Here is a 19,917-nt window from a genome sequence, read left to right as displayed (position 1 = left end):
TTGTTGCACGGCCCCGCCTGCCCTGAGAGCCGGCGAACTCGGGAGGGAGAGAGGGGGTAGAGAGAGACAGGTGTGTGGGGAAGAAACCGTGTGTGTGTGTCGTGGGGCGGGCTGGATGGCTCGCCAGCCTGGTGAGCAGCGGGGAGCCATCCCCTGCTGTTTCCCTCACGTGTGTGTTGGCCAGTGCGGGGGTGGTTCTCAGCATCAGGGCGCGGTGGGGTTCTCGGTGCCCTCCCCACCGGGGCGGTCATCCTGCCCTGTCCTGCCAGCTCGGCCCCATCCCGCCTGCTCCCATCAGGGCCAGCCAGGTTCCCATCGCTGCCACTGCCACCATTGTTGCCTCTTCAACACCGCACCACCGGGCCCGGCCTGGCCCACTGGCTCTCCCCAGCCTTCTCACTAGGGCGTCTCAAGGATAGGGAGTCAGACGCCTGTCCCCACCTCCTCGTCGGCCCCCGCTGTCCTGGTACCTAGCGCTTTCTGGCTCGGAGGCTTAAGGACCCCTTGAGGGGGTAGCCCGTCCACCTGTGAGTCGGGTGCTGTGGGCCCGCAGGTGAGTCCTTTCAGGAGGGGCCCGCCCCTCCCTCAACTCCCCCACCGACTCCATCTCCCTGGCCGGCCGCGGCCACGCCGCACTTGCGTGTCGCCACTGATGCTGGTGGGGGCTTTACCCGGCGGCCATCGTGCTGTCGCGCATGTGCCGTGCGTGTGGCATTTGCCCCACGCCATGGGGGCAGGAACTCCCGGGTGCCCGTGGGTTGGTGTCAGCATTCTCCCCCCGCCCCGTGGTCGGCACCGCCTCCCTGTGTTGTGAAACCTTCCGACCCCTCTCTGGAGTCTCTTCCCATTGCTGTCTGACTGGCCGGCCTGAGGTAACCCCTCTGGGGGACGTGCTGTGCCAGGAGGGCCTCCCATTGTTGGGAGCACCCTCACCAAATTGACCTTGTATGACTTTTACCGGTGGATCACTCGGCTTCTGCGTTGAGGAAGAATGCATCTAGCTGTGAGAATTAATGTGAATTGCAGGACAAATTGAACATGGACACTTCGAATGCACTTGGGGCCTGGGTTCCTCCTAGGGCTATGCCTGTCTGAGCATCGCTTGCCAATCAATAGCCCCCAGGGGTGCCTCCGGGCTCTTTGGGGTGCATGGCTGGGGGTTCCATGGCAGGGCCCTCCAGGGCCCTCCGTACCACCAAGTGCAGACAGACGACATCCACGCTCCTCTTCCACTGTACCCGCCCCTTCCCCCTCCCCCTGCAGGCCCTGTGTGGTCACTCATTGGGTGGCGTGGGGAAGGGGTCTCCCGGCTGTGAGGAAGAGAGAGACGGCGGTGCTGCCACCCCCGAAAACAGAAAGGGAAGAGAGCCAGCTGGGGACGAGTTCCTGTGGCCCCCACCGCGGTCCAGATTCCTACCTCGGGGGCTCCATCGTGCCTCATGCAGCTCGTGGTGTGGGGTTCATTGGCCCAGGTGGGGCGGAAGGTCCCGTTCCATCTTCGTCGTCGCGCATCATCGGTGGTAGGGGCTTGTTGGGTGGGGAGGAAAGCAAGTAGGAAGGGTCCGCTGGGGAGAGGGTAGGGCAGTGCATCCCAGTCAGCGCGGTTTGACGCCTGCCCCTGGTGGCAGCCTGGTGACCAGCCAACCACTGGTCCAGGGCCCCTCCTCCGCAACACTCTTCAGAGGCAATGTCCTCCATGCCTGCCCACCCCCGCCTGCCCGGCGCATGTTGTGGTGTGTCCGGGGACAGAAGCCCACCAAGTGGCCAGTCTGGCAGAGCTCGTGGCCACGGTCCCAGGGTTCGCTTGCCCCTGGCGGTGACCTGCTGGATGCTGCAGTGTCACCCACCATTGCGCAACCGCCTCCCGCTCTCGGCCGTCTGGTGCTGGGGCCCTGTCAGGAGCTTCCACGTCAGGGTGGGGTGGCGCCGCCACGTCCTTGGACCCGTCCTCCACCTCAATTTAGTACGTAGGCAATCCCATGTAACTTAGCAAAGCTAGCAAGTCCCTAGGCTTGGTGCAGCCACTGTAGGGGTGGCCTCCCTGTAGTGTCATTAACATCAATTGTAATTGGTAGGCAATCACTTAGTTACACATTTCATTACCTGAGTTATACAAATGTGCAAAAAAATACAGTTTTAATAAAAAGGAGTAAAGGATAATATAAGTAATATTTACAATCTCTAGTTGGAAGAGGTAGTGTTTTCTCAGAAATGATGCATTCCTGGAGCAAGGTCATTGTGTGTTTGGTTTGTTAAATATCTATTTCCATTTTGACAAACCACTGGAAAAGCCCAGGGTCACAAGAACTCTCCATGATAATGATCACACAAATGAACACCCATAACACAAAATCAAAACAAGGGTGGTCCAGGATTCACATTAAAGACTCATTACCAAGTTTTGTTAGAAGAGATAAAGGACACAAAGTTACTTTTATGTGATGGAAAACAGAGAGAAAGAGTAAATGGAACAATAAATGTTAAGCAACAAGAGTGAAAACCAAGCTGTGGAAAAAAATGAATGGAAATATTTTGTTTGGTATTGATTTCCTATCCTGATATCAGAAATTATGGGAAAGAACAAAGCACATTTTTTGAGACAAATAGAACATAAAACAAATGAATGTTAAAGACTATTTTACAGTGCTAACAAAACTATCTGTGACTTGTTTTTCCCTTTAAAAATACGATTTTGTACAATTACATTTATATAAATTATTGAAATAAAATTGTAAAGATGGAGAACAGACTATGGGGTTGCCATGGGGAAGGGGTGGAGGAAAGCGTGTCAGAGTGTCAGCAAAGATCGTAAGTTGGAGCCTGGTGGTGAGGCTACAGTTCTGTATCTTGACTGTGGAAGTGGTAGTTACAGAGATCTACACCACATAAAAATGCACAGAACACACACACACACATACACACACAAAAACATGAATGCATACAAGGTGGTTGCAATCTGAGTAAGCTTTCTGAATTGTACCTATGTCAGTTTCCAGGTTTTGATAATGCTCTATGGCTATGTGAGATGTCACCACTGGAATTAGTGAAGAGTACCTAAGACATCCCTGTACATTTTGCAACTTCCTGTGAATCTATAATTATTTCAAACGAAACTTGAAAGTCATAGTAGATTTTCACTTCAAAGAGAAAAAAAACTGAAGATTAATGAAATTGCTGGAGAACATCAAATACTCAATAATCTGTATGAGAGCTGTTTCTGTCCACTCACAGCACAGCTGTCATTTAGTCTTTTCGTGAAGTGCCCTGGAGGACTTGAGCGCCTCTTGGATTGCCAAGGCTGATAGTGTTTATTTGTTACTAACTTTGTACTGGACCCCCAAAAAATGAAAAGTGATTGAATAATCATTTATAATAACAACTAATAATTTTACTTATAAAGAGATAATAGTGGTAACGAATTTAAATATTTAGGGTAAAGAATAGGATCTTCGTAAGACAATACTGGCAAAATTTAAAAATAAAAAATAGGGAATCAGAAACATAAGTAGTTCAGTATTGTGAAAAAATTCTGGATCTGAGAAGCAAAAGAACAGAGATTGCATTGCGTTTCTGCTCCAAACCTGATGAATCACCTTAGGTGTGTTTTGTTTCTGCGCCAAAGCTGCTGAATCACCTTAGGCAATGCATGCCCTTTCTCTGAATCTGTTTTCTTTTCTACAAAATAAAGTGAGCTAGATCATCTCCAAGGTCCCCCAAATATTCACATTTTCGGCTCTACATGAACTTCAGTTGAATTCCTAATTTCAGTGTGAATAATACATGTGTGCTGCCCCACAAGCAGTGTGTCTAAACACTCAAGTTGGTCCTAAAAACTAATTATGAGCAGTTTGGAAATTCTGTTGTAGAATCTGCAAACGGATATTTGTGAGGGCTTTGAAGCATATGGTGAAAAAGGAAATACCTTCACATAAAAACTATAAAGAAGGTTTCTGAGAAACTGGTTTGTGATGTCTGCATTCATCTCACAGAGTTAAACGTTTCATTCCTTTGATCAGTCTGGAAACTCTGTTCTTGTACAATCTGCAAAGTGATATTTGTGAGTACTTTGAAGCCTATGGTGAAAAAGGAAATATCTTCACATAAAAACTAGAAAGGTTTCTGAGAAAGTGCTTTATGATATGTGAATTCATCTCACAGAGTTTAAACTTTCTATTGATTGAGCATTTTGGAAACAGTCTTTTTGAAGAATATGCAAAGGGATATTTGTGAACACTTTGAGGTCTATGGTGAAAAAAGGAAATATCTTCTCATGAAAACTAGACAGAAGCTTTCTGAGACACTTCTGTGTGATGTGTGCACTCATCTCAGAGAGTTGAACCATTCATTTGATTAAGCAGTTTGGAAACAGTCTTTTTGTAGAATATGCAAAGGAATATTTTTGAGTGCTTTGAGGCCTATGGTGAAAAAGGAAATATCTTCACACAAAAAATAGACAGAAAGTTTCTGAGAAACTGTTCTGTAATTTGTGCATTCATCTCACAGAGGTAAATATTTCTTTTCATTTAGCAGATGGGAAACTCTTTTCTTGTAGAATCTTCAAAGGGATATTTGTGAGCAGTTTGAGGCCTATGGTGAAAAAGGAAATATCATCGCATATAAACTTGACAGAAGTTTCTGAGAAACTTCTTGGCTATGTGTGCATTCATCTCACAGAGTTGAACCATTCTTTTGACTGAGCACTTTGGAAACAGTATTTTTTTAGAATCGGCAAAGGGATATTTGTCAACTCTATGAGACCTACGGTGAAAAAGGAAATATCTTCAATAAAAACTATAAAGAATGTTTCCGAGAAGCTGTTTTGCAAGGTGTGCATTCAACTCACAGAGATAAAAGTTTCCATTCTTCGATGAGTCTGGAAACTCTGTTCTTGTAAAATCTGCAAAGGGATATTTGTGAGTGGCTTGAGACCTATGGTGAAAAAGGAAATATCTTCACCTAAAAACTAGATAGAAGATTTCAGAGAAACTTCTTTGTGATATGTGCATTCATCTCACAGAGTTGAAGCATTCTTTTGATTGAGAAGTTTGGAAACAGTCTTTTCAGAGAATCTGCAAAGGGATATTTTGAACGCTTTGATAGGTATGGTGAAAAGGGAAATATCTTCACATAAAAACTGGACAGAAGCATTCTGATAAACTTTTTTGTGATGTGACCATTCATCTCACAGAGATGAAACTTTCTTTCAATTGAGCAGTTTGGAAAGAGTCCTTTTCTGGAATCTGCAGAGGGATATTTGTGAACCCTTTATGGCCTAAGGTGAAATAGGAAATATATTCACATAAAAACTAGACAGAAGCATTATGAGAAACTTCTTTGTGAAGTGTGCTTTCATCTCACAGAGTTTACCCTCTCTTTTGATTGAGGAGTTTGGAAACAGTCTTTTTGTAGAATATGCAAATGGATATTTGGAGCGCTTTGAGGCCTATGGTGAAAAAGGAAATACCTTCACATAAAAACTAGAAAGCAACATTCTATTAAACTTCTTTGTGATGGGTGCTTTCATCTCACAGAGTTGAACCTTTCTATTCATTGAGGAGTTTAGAAACCATCTTTTTGCAGAATCTGCAAATGAATACTTGGAGCAGTTTGAGGCCTTGGTGAGAAAGGAAATATCTTCACAGAAAATCTAGACAGAAGCATTCTGAGAAACTTCTTGGTGATGTGTGCATTTACCACACAGAGTTGAACCTTTCTTTTGATTGAACAGTTTGGAAATAGTCTTTTTGTAGTATCTCCAGAGGGATGTTTGTGAGTGGCTTGAGGCCTATGGTGAAAAAGGAAATATCTTCACATAAAAACTAGACAGAAGCTTTCTGATAAACTTCTTTGTGATGTGTGAATTCATCTCACAGTGTTGAACCTTTCATTGGATTGAGCAGTTTGGAAACAATACTTTTGTAGAATCTTCAAAGGTATATTTCTGAGCCCATTGAGGCCCATGGTGAAATATGAAATATCTTTCCATAAAAACTAGACAGAAGGTTTCTAAGAAACTTCTTTGTGATGTGTGTTTCCATCTCACAGAGTTGAAGCTTTCTTTTGATTGAGAAGTTTGGAAATACTCCTTTTGTAGAATCTGCAAATGGATATTTGCAGCGCTTTGAGGCCCATGATAAAAAAGGAAATATCTTCACATAACAACTAAATGGAAGCTTTCTGACAAACTTTTTTGTGATGTGGGCGTTCATCTCACAGAGTTGAACCATTCTTTTGATTGAGCAGTTCGAAACAGTCTTTTCATAAAATCCGCAAATGGATATTTGGAGAGGTTTTAGGCCTAAGGTGAAAAAGGAAACTTCTTCACATAAAAACTAGACAGAAGCATTCTGATAAAATTCTTTGTGATGAGAGCTTTCATCTCACAGAGTTCAACCTTTCTTTTCATTGAGTAGTTTGGAAACAGTCTTTTTGTAGAATCTGCTAAGGGATATTTATTTGCCGTTTTAGGCATGTGGTGAAAAAGGAAATACCTTCACATAAAAACTAGACAGAAGCATTTTGAGAAACCTCTTTGTGATGTTTGAATTTATCTCACAGAGCTGAACCTTTCTTTTGATTGAGCAGTTTGGAAACAGTCTTTTTGTACAATCTGCAAAGGGATATTTCTGAGCCATTTGAAGCCTATGGTGAAAAAGAAATATCTTCCCATAAAAACTACACAGAAGCATTCGTAGAGACTACTTTGAGATGTGTCCATTTATCCCACAGAGTTGAAACTTGCTTTTGATTGAGCAGTTTGGTAACAGTATTTTTGTAGCATCTGCAAATGTATATTTGTGAGCCATTTATGGCTTATGATGAAATAGGAAATATCTTCACATAAAAACTAAACAGTGGCTTTCTGAGAAACTTCTCTGGGATGTGTGCTTTCATCTCACAGAGTTGAACATTTCCTTCGATTGAGCAGATTGGAAATAGTCTTTTTGTACAATCTGCAAATGGATATTTGGAGCGCTTTGAGGCCTATGTTGAAAAAGGAAATATCACATAAAAATTAGATGGTAGCATTCTGAGGAACTTCTTTGTGATGTTTGCATTCATCTCACACAGTTGAACATTTCTTTGATTGAGTATTTGGAAACAGTCTTTTTGTAAAATCTACAAAGGGATAATTGTGAACCCTTTGAGGCCTATGGTGAAGTAGGAAATATCTTCATATAAAAACTACACAGAAATATTCTCAGAAACCATTTTGTGATTGGTTCATTCATCTCACAGAGTTGAAGCTTTCTTTTGCTAGAGCAGTTTGGAAACAGTCCTTTGTAGAATCCCCAAAGAGATAATTCTGAGCCCATTGAGGCTTTTGGTGATATAGGAAATATCTTCACATAAAAGCTAGACAGAAGCTTCCTGAGAAACTTATTTTAAATGAGTGCTTTCATCTCAAAGAATTGAGCGTTTCTCTTGACTCAACAGTTTGGAAACACTCTTTTTGCAGAATCTGCAAATGGATAATTGGAGTGCTTTGAGGCTTATGGTGAAAAAGGAAATAGCTTCACATAAAAACTAAACAGAAGCTTTCTGAGAAACTTCTTTGTAATGCATGCATTCATCTCACAGCGTTGAAACTTTCTTTTGATTGAGCAGTTTGTAAGCATCTTTTCGAAGAATCTGCAAATGGATAATAGTAGTACTTTGACGCCTGTGGTGAAAAAGGAAATATCTTCTCAAAAAAACTAGAAAGATGCATTCTGAGAAACTTCTCTGTGATGTGTGCTTTCACCTCAGAGTTGAGCCTTTCTTTTCATTGAGCAATTTGGAAACAGTCTTTTTGTAGAATCTGCAAATGGGCATTTGGAGCACTTTGAGGCATATGGTGAAAAAGGAAATAACTTTACATAAAAACTAGACAGTAGCATTCTGAGAAACATCTCTGTGATGTGTGCATTCATCTCATAGAGGTGAACCTTTCTTTGATTGAGCAGTTTGGAAACAGTCCTTTTGTAGAATCTGCAAAGGGATATTTCTGAGCCTATTGAAGCCTATGGTGAAAAAGAAATATCTTCACATAAAAACTAGACAGAAGCATTCTGATAAACTTTTTTGTGATGTGACCATTCATCTCACAGAGATGAAATTTCTTTGGATTGAGCAGTTTGGAAAAAGTCTTATTGTAGAATCTGCAAAAAATATTTGTGAGCCCTACATGGCCCATGGTTAAATAGGAAATATCTTCACATAAAAACTAGAGAGAATCCTTCTGAGAAACTTTTTTGTGATGTGACCATTCATCTCACAGAGATGAAACTTTCTTTGGATTGAGCAGTTTGGAAAAAGTCTTTTTGTAGAATCTGCAAAAAATATTTGTGAGCCCTACATGGCCCAGGGTGAAATAGGAAATATCTTCACATAAAAACTAGACAGAATCCTTCTGAGAAACCTTTTTGTGACGTGTGCTTTGGTGTCAGGAGTTGAACCTTTCTTTTGATTGGGCAGTTTGGAAACACTCTTTTTGTAGAACCTGCAAATGGGTATTTGGAGCGCTTTGAGGCCCATGGTGAAAAAGGAACTATCTTCACAGAAAAACTGGACAGATGCATTCTGAGAAACTTCTTTGTGATGTGTGCATTCATCTCACAGATTTGAATCTTTCTTTGGATTCAGCAGTTTTCTAAACAGTCCTTTTGTAGAATCTGCAAAGGGATATTTCTGAGCCCATTGAGGCCTATGGTGAAAAAGGAAATATCTTCAAATAAAAAGAAAACAGAAGCTTTCTGAGAAACTTCTATGTGATGTGTGCATTCATCTCACAGTGTTGGAACTTTCTTTTCATTCAGCAGTTTGGAAACAGTCTTTTTGTAAAATCTGCAAACGGATATTTGTGAGCCCTTTACACCCAGTGATGAAATAGGAAATACTTTCACATAAAAACAAGACAGCATCTTTTTGAGAAAATGCTTTATGATGTGTGCACTCATCTCACAGAGTTGAACCTTTCTTTTGTATGAGCAGTATGGAAACAGTCTTTTTTTTAGAATATGCAAACGGATATTTGTGAGCCCTTTACACCCAGTGATGGAATAGGAAATACTTTCACATAAAAACAAGACAGCATCTTTTTGAGAAAATGCTTTATGATGTGTGCTTTCATCTCATAGAGTTGAACTTTTCTTTTGATTGAACAGTTTGGAAAGAGTATTTTTGTAAAATCCACAAATGTATATTTGCAGCGCTTTTAGGTCTATGGTAAAAATGGAAATATCTTCACAAAAACACTAAAAAGGAGCTTTCTGAGAACTTTCTTTGTGATGCGTGGATTCATATCACAGAGCTGAAGCTTTCTTTTGATTGAACAGATTGGTAACAGCCTTTTTTTTACAATCTGCAAATGGATATTTCTGAGCCATTTGATAAAGAATTCTTTTCTTTGAAAAAGAATTATCTTCACATAAAAACTAGACAGAATCATTCTGAGAAACTTCTTTGTGATGTGTGCATTCATCTCACAGAGTTGAACGTTTCTTCTCATGAAGCAGTTTGGAAACAGTCTTTTTGTAGTATCTGCAGAGAGAGATTTGTGAGTGGTTTAAGGACTATGGTGAAAAAGGAAATATCTTCACATAAAAACTAGACAGAAGTATTCTGAGAAACTTGTTTTTTATATGTGCATTCATCTCACAGAGACGAATCTTTCTTTTCATTGAACAGTTTGGACACAGTCTTTTTGTACAATCTGCAAAGGGATATTTCTGAGTGATTTGAGGCCTATGGTGAAAAAGTAATATCTTCACAGAAAAACTAGACAGAAGTATTCTGAGAAACTTCTTTTTTATTTGTGCATTCAACTCACAGAGTTGAAACTTTCTTTTCATTGAGGAGTTCGAGAACACGCTTTTTGTAGAATCTGAAAGGGATATTTGTGAGTCCATTGAGGCCTGTGGTGAAATAGGAAATATCCTCACATAAAAACTAGACAGAAACTTTCTGATAAACTTCTTTGTGATGTGTGCTTTCATCTCACAGAGTTGAACCTTTCTTTTGATTGAGCAGTTTGGAAGCAGTCTTTTTGTGGAATCTGCAAATGGATGTTTGGAGTGCTTTGAGACCTATGGTGGAAAAGTAAATATCTTCACATTAAAACTAGACAGAAACATTCTGAGAAACTTCTGTGTGACGTGTGCATTCATCTCACGTTGTTGAGCCTAAATTTTGATTTAGCAGATTGGAAACAGTCCTTTTGTTGTATCTGCAGAGGGATATTTGTGAGCAGTTTGAGGCCTATGGTGAAAAAGAAAATACCTTCACATAAAAACTAGACAAAAGCATTCTGGGAAACTTCTCAGTGATGTGTGCATTCAACTCATAGAGGTGAACCTTTCATTAGATTGAACAGTTTGGACACCGTCCTTTTTCAGAATCTGCAAAGGGATGTTTCTGAGCCTACTGAGGCCTAGGGTGAAAAAGAAATAACTTCACATAAAAACTGGATAGATGCATTCTGAGAAACTTCTTTGTGATGTGTCCATTCATCTCACAGAGTTGAAATTTTCTTTGAATTGAGCAGTCTGGAAACAGTCTTTCTGAAGAATCTGCAAAAAATATTTTTGAGCCCTTTATGGCCTACGGTGAAATAGGAAATATCTTCACATAAAAACTAGACAGAAGCTTTCTGAGAAACTACTTCATGATGTGTGCTTTCATCGCACAGAGTTGAACCTTTCTTTTCAATGAGCAGTTTGGAAACACTCTTTTTGTAGAGTCTGTAAATGGATATTTGGAGCACTTTGAGACCTATGGTGAAAAAGGAAATACCTTCACATAAAAACCAGACAGGAGCATTTTGAGAAACTTCTTTGTGATGGGTGTAATCATCTCACAGAGTTGAACATTTCTTTGGATGCAGCAGTTTGGAAACAGTCTTTTTGTAGTATCTGCAGAGGGATATTCATGAGCAGTTTACGGCCTACGGTTAAAAAGGATATATCTCCTCAAAAAAACTCGACAGATCCATTCTGAGAAACTTCTTTGAGATGTATGCATTCATCTCACAGAGTTGAACTTTTCTATGGATTGAGCAGTTTTCTAAACAGTCCTTTTTTAGAATCTGCAAAGGGATATATCTGAGCCCATTGAGGCCTATGGTGAAAAAGGAAATATCTTCACATAAGGGCTAAACAGAAGCTTTCTGAGAAACTTCTTTGTGATGTATGCATTCATCCCACAGTGTTGAAACTTTCTTTTGGTTGAGCAGTTTGGAAACAGTCTTTTTGTACAATCTGCAAAGGGATATTTCTGAACTATTTGAGGCCTATGGTGAAAGAGAAATATCTTCACATAAAAGCTAGACAAAATCATTCTGAGGAACTTCTTTGTGATGTGTGCATTCATCACAGATTTATGAACCTCTCCTTTGATTGAGCAGTTTGGAAACAGTCTTTTTTTAAAATATGCAAAAGGATATTTGTGAGCCCTTTCAGGCCTATGGTGAAATATGGAATATCTTCACATAAAAACGAGACAGAAGCTTTCTGAAAAACTTCTCTGTGATATGTGCTTTCATCTCAAGAGTTGAACTTTTCTTTTGATTGAGCAGGTTGGAAACAGTCTTTTTGTAGAATCTGCAAATGGATATTTGCAGCATTTTAAGCCTATGGTGAACAGGAAATAACTTCACATAAAAACCAGACAGAAGCATTCTGAGAAACGTCTTTGTGATGTGTGCATTCATGTCACAGGATTGAAACTTTCCTTGGATTAAGCAGTTTGGAAAGAGTCCTTTTGTAGAATCTGCAAAGGGATATTTGTGAGCCCATTGAGGTCAATGGTGAAATAGGAAATATCTTCACATAAAAACTAGACAGAAGCTTTCTGAAAATCTTCTTTGTGCTGTGTGCTTTCATCTCACAGATTTGAACCTCTCTTTTGATTGAGCAGTTTGGAAACACTCTTTTCGTAGAACCTGAAAACGGATCTGCACATAAAAACTAGACAGAAACTTTCTGAGAAACTTCTTTGTGATGCGCGCTTTCTTCTCAGATTTGGATTCCTTCTCATTGAGCAGTTTGGCAATAAGTCATTTTGTAGAATCTACAAAGGGATATATGTGAGCGGTTTGAGGCCTATGGTGAGAAAGTAAATATCTTCACATAAAACCGAGACAGAAGCGTTTTGAGAAAACTCTTTGTGATGTTTGCATTCATCTTACTGAGTTGAACCTTTCTGTTCATTGAGCAGTGTGGAAACATACTTTTTGTGCAATCTGCAAAGGAATATTTGTTTGCGGTTTGAGACCTAGGTTGAAAAAGTAATATCTTCACATAAAAACAAGACAGAAGCATTCTGAGAAAATAATTTTTTATGTGTGCATTCAACTCACAGAGTTTAACCTTTCTTTTGATGAAGCAGTTCGGAAACAGTTTTTTGTAGAATCTGAAAAGGGATAATTTTGATCCCATTGAAGCCTAAGGTGAAATAGGAAATATCTTCACATAAAAACTAGACAGAAACTTTCGGAGAAACTCCTTTGTGACGTGGGCTTTCATCTCACAGATTTGAACCTTTATTTTGATTGAGCAGTTTGGAAAGGGTCCTTTTATAGTATCTGCAGAGGGCTATTAGTGAGTAGACTGACGCCTATAGTGAAAAGGAAATGGCTTCTCAAAAAACTAGACAGAAGCATTCTGAGAAACTTCTTTGTAATGTGTGCATTCATCTCACAGAGTTAAACCTTTCTTTTCTATGAGCTGTTTGGAAACACTCTTTTATGTAGCATCTGCAGGGGTATACTTCTGAGCCCATTGAAGCCTATTTTGAATTATGAATTATCTTCACAAAAAACTAGATGGAAGGTTTCTAAGAAACTTCTTTGTGATGTGTGCTTTCATATCACAGAGAGGAACCTTTCTTTTGATTGAGCAGATTGGAAACACTCTTTTTGTAGAATCTGCAAGTGGATATTTGGAGGGCTTTGAAGCCCACGGTGAAAAAGGAAATATCTTCACGTAAAAACTAAACATAAGTTTTCTGAGAATTTTCTTTGGGATGTGTGCATTCATTTCACAGAGTTGAACCACTCTTTTGATTGAGTAATTTGGAAACAGTCTTTTCATAGAATCTGCAAATGGATATTTGGAGTGCTTTGAGGCCTATGGTGAAAAAGGAAACTTCTTCACATAAAACTAGACAAAAGCATTCTGAGAAACCTCTTTGTGATGTGTGCTTTCATCTCACAGAGTTTAACCTTTCTTTTCATTGAGCAGTTTGGAAACTCTCTTTTTGTAGTATCTGCAAAGGGATATTTGTGAGCGGTTTGAGGCCTATGGTGAAAAAGGAAATACCCTCACATAAAAACCAGACAGAAGCTTTTTGAGAAACCTCTTTGTGATGTTTGCATTCATCTCCCAGAGTTGAATCTTCCTTTTCATTGAGCTGTTTAGAAACAGTCTTTTTGCACAATCTGTAAAGGGATATTTCTGAGTGGTTTGAGACCTATGGTGAAAAAGAAATATCTTTACACAAAAATCAGACAGAAGCATTCCGAGAAACTTCTTTGTTATGTGTGCATTCATTCCACAGAGTTGAAACTTTCATTTCATTCAGTAGTTCGGAAACAGTCTTTTCATAGAACGTGCAAAGGGATATTTCTGAGCCCTTTGAGGCCTATGGTGAAATAGGAAATATCTTCACATAAAAACCAGACAGAAGCTTTTTGGGAAACTTCTTTGTGATGCGTGCTTTCATCTCACAGAGTTGAACCTTTTTTTTGATTGAGCAGTTTGGAAACAGTCCTTTTGTCATATCTGCAAAGGGATATTTCTGAGCCCTTTGAGTCCTATAGTGAAATACGAAATATCTTCACATAATAACTAAACAGAAGCATTCTGAGAAACTTCTTTGTAATGTGTGCTTTCATTTCACAGAGTTGAACCTTTCTTTTGATTGAGCAGTTTGTAAAAACTCTTTTTGTAGAATCTGTAAATGGATATTTGGAGCACTTTGAGGCATAATGTGAAAAAGGAAGTATCGGCACCTAAAAACTAGACAGAAACTTTTTGAGAAACTTCTTTGTGATGCATGCTTTCATCTCACAGACTTGGACATTTCTTTTCATTGAGCAGTTTGAGATAAAATCATTGTGTAGAATCTGCAAAGGTATATTTGTGAGCGGTTTGAGGCCCATGGTGAAAAAACTAAATATATTCACATAAAAACCCGACACAAGGTTTTTGAGATAACTCTTTGTGATGTTTGCATTAATATCAAAGAGTTGAACCTTTCTGTTCATTGAGGAGTTCTGAAACATTCTTTTTGTGCAATCTGCAAAGGAATATTTCTGAGTGTTTTCAGTCCTGTGGTGAAAAAGAAATATCTTCACATAAAAATTAGACAGAAGCATTCTGAAAAACTTCTTTTTCATCTGTGTTTTCATCTCACAGAGTTGAACCTTTCTTTTCATTGAGCAGTTTGGAAACAGTCTTTTTGTAGAATCTGCAAAGGGATATTTGTGATCCCTTTGAGGCCTACAGAGAAATAGGAAATATCTTCACATAAATACTAGACAAAAGCTTTCTGGGAAACTTCTTTGTGATGTGTGCTTTCATCCTACAGAGTTGAACCTTTCTTTTGATTGATCACTTTGGAAACAGTCTTTTTGAAGAATATACAAATGGATATTTGGAGAGCTTTGAGGCCTACGGTCAAAAAGGAAATATATTCACATAAAACTTCTCCCTTTGCAGATTCCACAAAACTTCCTTGAGAACTTTGGTGAAATAGGAAATATCTTCACATAAAAACTAGACAGAAGCATTTTGAGAAACCTCTTTGTGATGTGTGCATTCATCTCATAGAGTTGAATTTTTCTTTTGAGTGGGCAGTTTGGAAACAATCTTTTTGTAGAATCTGCAAAAAGATAGTTTTCAGCCCTTTGAGGACTTTCATGAAATAGGATACATCTTCACATAAAAACCAGACAGAAGCACTTTGAGAAACTTCTTTGTGATGTGTGCATTAGTCCCATAGAGTTGAACCTTTCTTTTGGTTTATCAGTTTGGAAACCATCTTTTTGTAGAATCTGCAAAGGGATAGTTTTGAGCCCTTTGAGGACTATGGTGAAATAGGAAATATCTTCAAATAGAAACTGTGTAGAAGCATTCCGAGAAACGTTTTTGTGATGTGTGCATTTATCTCAAAGGGTTGAACCTTTCTTTTGATTGAGCAGTTGGAAACAGTATTTTTGTAGAAGCTGCAAAGGGATATATGTGAGCCCATTGAGGCCCACAGTGGAATAGGAAATATCTTCACATAAAAACAAGACAGAAGTTTTATGAAAAACAGCTTTGTTTTGTGTGCTTTGTTATGTGTGCTTTCATCTCACAGAGTTGAACCTTTCTTTTGATTGAGAAGTTGGGAAACAGTCTGTTCTTGGAATCTGCAAAGGGATATTTTTATTTATTTATTTATTTTTATATTTATTTTTATTTTTATTTTATTATTATTATACTTTAAGTTTTAGGGTACATGTGCACAATGTGCAGGTTAGTTACATATGTATATATGTGCCATGCTGGTGTGTTGCACCCATTAACTTGTCATTTAGCATTAAGTATATCTCCTAATGCTACCCCTCCCCCCTCTCACAACCCACAACAGTCCCCAGAGTGTGATATTCCCCTTCCTGTGTCCATGTGTTCTCATTGTTCAATTCCCACCTATGTGTGAGAATATGCGGTGTTTGGTTTTTTGTTCTTGCAATAGTTTACTGAGAAAGATGATTTCCAATTTCATCCATGTCCCTACAAAGACATGAACTCATCATTTTTTATGGCTGCATAGCTTCAAAGAGAATAAAATACCTAGGAATCCAACTTACAAGGGACATGAAGGACTTCTTCAAGGAGAACTACAAGCCACTGCTCAATGAAATAAAAGAGGATACAAAGAAATGTAAGAACATTCCTTGCTCATGGGTAGGAAGAATCAATATCGTGAAAATGGCCACATTGCACAAGGTAATTTATAGATTCAATGCCATCCCCATCAAGCTACCAATGAATTTCTTCACAGAATTGCAAAGGGATATTTGAGAGTCCTTTGAGGCCTATGGTGAAACAGAAAATATCTTCATATATAAAATAGACAGAGGCTTTCTGAGAAACTTCTTTGTGGTGTGTTCTTTCATTTCAGAGAGATGAACCATTCTTTTGACTGAGCAGTTTGGAAACAGTCTTTTCATATAATCTGCAAATGGATATTTGGTGCGCTTTCAGGCCTACGGTGAAAAAGGAAATATCTCCACATGAAAACCAGACAGACGTTTTCTGAGTAATTTTTTTGTGATGTTTGCATTCACCTCACAGAGTTGAACCTTTCTTTTCATTGAGCAGTTAGGAAATAGTGTTTTTGTTCAATATGCAAAGGGATATTTCTGAGCGGTTTGAGCCCTATGGTGAAAAAGAAATATCATCACATAAAAACTAGACAGAAGCATTCTGAGACACTTATTTGTGATGTGTTCATTCATCTCACAGAGTTGAAACTTTCTTTAGATAGACGAGCTTGGAAACACTCTTTTTATAAAATCTGCAAAGGGATATTTATGAGCACTTTGAGGCTTACAGTGAAATGGGAAATATCTTCACATAAAAACTAGACAGAAGCATTCTCATAAACCTCTTTGTGAAGCGTGCACTCATCTCACAGAGTAAAAACTTTCTTTTGACTGAGCAGTTTGCAAACAGTCTTTTTGTAGAATACGCAAAGGGATATCTGTGAAACCATTGAGGCCTATGGTGAAATAGGAAATATCTTCACATAAAAACTAGACAGAAGTTTTCTGAGAAACTTCTTTGGGATGTGTGCTTTCATCTCACACAGTTGAACCTTTCTTTTGATTGAGCAGTTGGGAAACTGTTTTTTATAGAATCTGGAAAGGGATATTTGTGAGCCCTTTGAGGTCTATGGTGAAACAGGAAATATCTTCACATAAAAACTAGACAGAAGCTTTCTGAGAAACTTCTTTGTTATTTGTTCTTTCATCTCACAGAGATGAACCTTTCTTTTTATTGAGCATTTTGGAAACAGTCTTTTTGTAGAGTCTGCAAATGGATATTTGGAGGGCGTTGAGCCAAGGGTGAAATAGCAACTGGCTTCACATAAAAACTAGACCGAAGCTTTCTGAGAACCTTTTCTGTGATGTGTGCATTCATCACACAGTTGAACTTTCCTTTGATTTAGCAGTTTGGAAACAGTATTTTTGTAGAATCTGCAAGTGGATATTTGCAGTGCTTTGAGGCCCATGTTGAAAAAGAAATATCTTCCATAAAAATTAGACAGAAAATTTCTAAGAAAACTCTTTGTGATGTGTTCATTCACCTCACAGAGTTGAACTTTTCTTCTGATTGAGCAGTTTTGACAAACTCTTTTTGTAGAATCTGCAAGTGGTTATTTGTGTTGCTTTTAGCCCTATGTTGGAAAAGGAAATATCTCCCCATAAAAACTGGACAGAAGGATTCTGAGAAACTTCTTTGTGATGTGTGCATTCAACTCACAGAGTTGATCCTTTCTTTTGATTGAGCAGTTTTGAAACACTATTTTTGTAGAATCTGTAAGTAGATATATGGAGCGCTTTGCAGCCTAGAGTGGAAAAGGAAATATCTTCACATAAAAACTACACAGAAGCATTCTGAGAAACTTCTTTGTGATGTGTGCATTCATCTCACCGAGTTCAAACTTTCTTTTGATTGACCAGTTTTGAAATACTCTTTTTGTAGAATCTGTAAGTGGATATTTGTGGCGATTTGAGGCCTAGGTTGGAAAAGGAAATATCCTCATATAAAAACTAGACAGAAGCATTCTGAAAAACTTCTTAGTGATGTGTGTATTCATCTCAGAGAGTTGAACTACATTTTTGATTGAGCAGTTTGGAAACAGTCTTTTTGTAATATCTGCATGTGGATATTTGGAGCACTTTGATGCCTATGGTGGAAAAGGAAATACCTTAACATAAAAATTAGACAGAAGCATTCTGAGAAACTTATTTGTGATGTTTGCATTCATCTCACATAGTTGAACCTTTCCTTTGATTGAGCAGTTTTGAAACACTCTTTTTGTAGAATCTGCAAGTGGATATTTGGAGCGCTGTGAGGCCTATGGTGGAAAAGGACATATCTTCACATAAGAACTGTAAAGCAGGTTTCCTAAAAACAACCTTGTGATGTGTGCATTCATCTCACAGAGGTAAGTGGTTTCTTTTCTCTGATCAGCTGGAAATTCTGTTCTTATAAAATCTGAAAAAGGGTATTTTTGGGCACTTTGAGGCCTGTGTTGACAAAGGAAATATTTTCACATACAAAGTATAAAGAAGGTTTCTGAGATACTTCTTTGTGATTTGTGCATTCATCTCACAGAGTTGAATCTCTCTTTTGATTCATCAGTTTGGAAATGGTATTTTTGCAGAATCTGCAAAGATATTTGTGAGCATTTTGAGGCCTATGCAGAAAAAGAAGTATCTTCACAGAAAAGTATAAAGAAGTTTTCTGAGAAACTGTTCTTTGAGTCTGTGTTCATCTCACAGAGGTAAACAATTCTTTTCTTTGATCAGTTGGGAAACTCTGTTGTTTTAGAATCTGCTAAGGGATATTTGTGAGTGCATAAAACCCTATGGAGGAAAAGGAATTGTCTTCACATAAAAACTAGACAGAAGCCTACTGAGAAACTGCTTGGTGATGTGTACATTCATCTCACAGAATTGAAACTTTCTTTTGATTGAGCCGTTTGGAAACGTCTTTTTGTGGAATATGTAAAGGGATATTTCTGAGCAGTTTGAGGCCCATGGTGAAAGAGAAAATATCTTCACATAAAAACTAGACTAAAGAATTTGAGAAACTTCTTTGTGATGTATGCATTCATCTCACAGGGTTCAACAATTCTTTTGATTGAGCAGTTGGAAAACCATCTTTTTGTAGAATCTGCAAAGTATATTTGTGAGCCCTTTGAGGTCTATGATTAAAGGGAAATATTTCCACATAAAAACTATAAAGAAGGTTTGTGAGAAACTTCTTTGAATATTTCTGAGAAATTGCTTTGTGATATGTGCTTTCATCTCACAGAGGTAACCATTTCTCTTCATTGAGCAGATTCTGTTCTTGTAAAATCTGCAAAGGGATATTTGTCAGCGCTTTGAGGCGTATGGTGAAAAAGTAATTATCTTCACGTAAAAACTAGACAGAAGCTTTCTGTGAAACATCTTGGAGATGTGAGAATTCATCTCACAGAGTTGAAACATTCTTTTGATTGAGCAGTTTGTAAACAGTATTTTGGTAGAATCTGCAAAGGGATATTTGTGATGCTTTGAAGCCTATGGTGAAAAAGGAAATATTTTCACATGAAAACTAGAGAGAAGCTTTCTCAGAAACCTCTTTGTGATGTGTGCATTCATCTCACAGATTTGAAACATTCTTTGGATTGAGCAATTTGGAAACTGTATTTTTGTAGAATCTGTAAAGGCATATTTTTGAGAGCTTTGAGGCCTATGATGAAATAGGAAATATCTTCACATAAAAGCTAGACAGAAGCTTTCCAAGAAACTTCTTTGTGATGTGTGGATTCATCTCATAGAGTTCAACCATTCTTTTGATTGAACAGTTTGGAAACAGTCTTTTTGTAGAATCTGCAAAAGGATATTTATGAGTGCTTTGAGGCCTATGGTGAAAAAGGAAATATATTCACATAAAAAGTATAAACAAGGATTCTCATAAACAGCTTTGTGATGTATGCATTCATCTCACAGAGGTAAACGTTTCTTTTCTCTGGTCAGTCTGGAAACTGTTCTTGTAGAGTCTGCAAAGGGATATTTGTGAGTGCTTTGAGGCCTATGGGGAAAAAGGAAATATCTTCACATAAAAATTAAAGAGAGGCTTTCTGAGAAACCTCTTTGTGATGTGGGCATTCAACTCA

The 19,917-nt window shown here is 38.7% G+C and overlaps 1 pseudogene; it reads left to right on the top strand.

Moving 5' to 3' along the window:
- The first annotated feature begins 949 nt into the window (after positions 1–949).
- On the top strand, positions 950–1,101 carry LOC129058218 (5.8S ribosomal RNA; annotated as a pseudogene).
- The last annotated feature ends 18,816 nt before the right edge of the window (positions 1,102–19,917 follow it).

This window comes from Pongo abelii, chromosome 15 (genome assembly GCF_028885655.2).
Source record: "Pongo abelii isolate AG06213 chromosome 15, NHGRI_mPonAbe1-v2.0_pri, whole genome shotgun sequence".
In the NCBI taxonomy this organism is placed as follows: domain Eukaryota; kingdom Metazoa; phylum Chordata; class Mammalia; order Primates; family Hominidae; genus Pongo; species Pongo abelii.
This window is presented reverse-complemented; position numbering and strand designations above follow the sequence as displayed.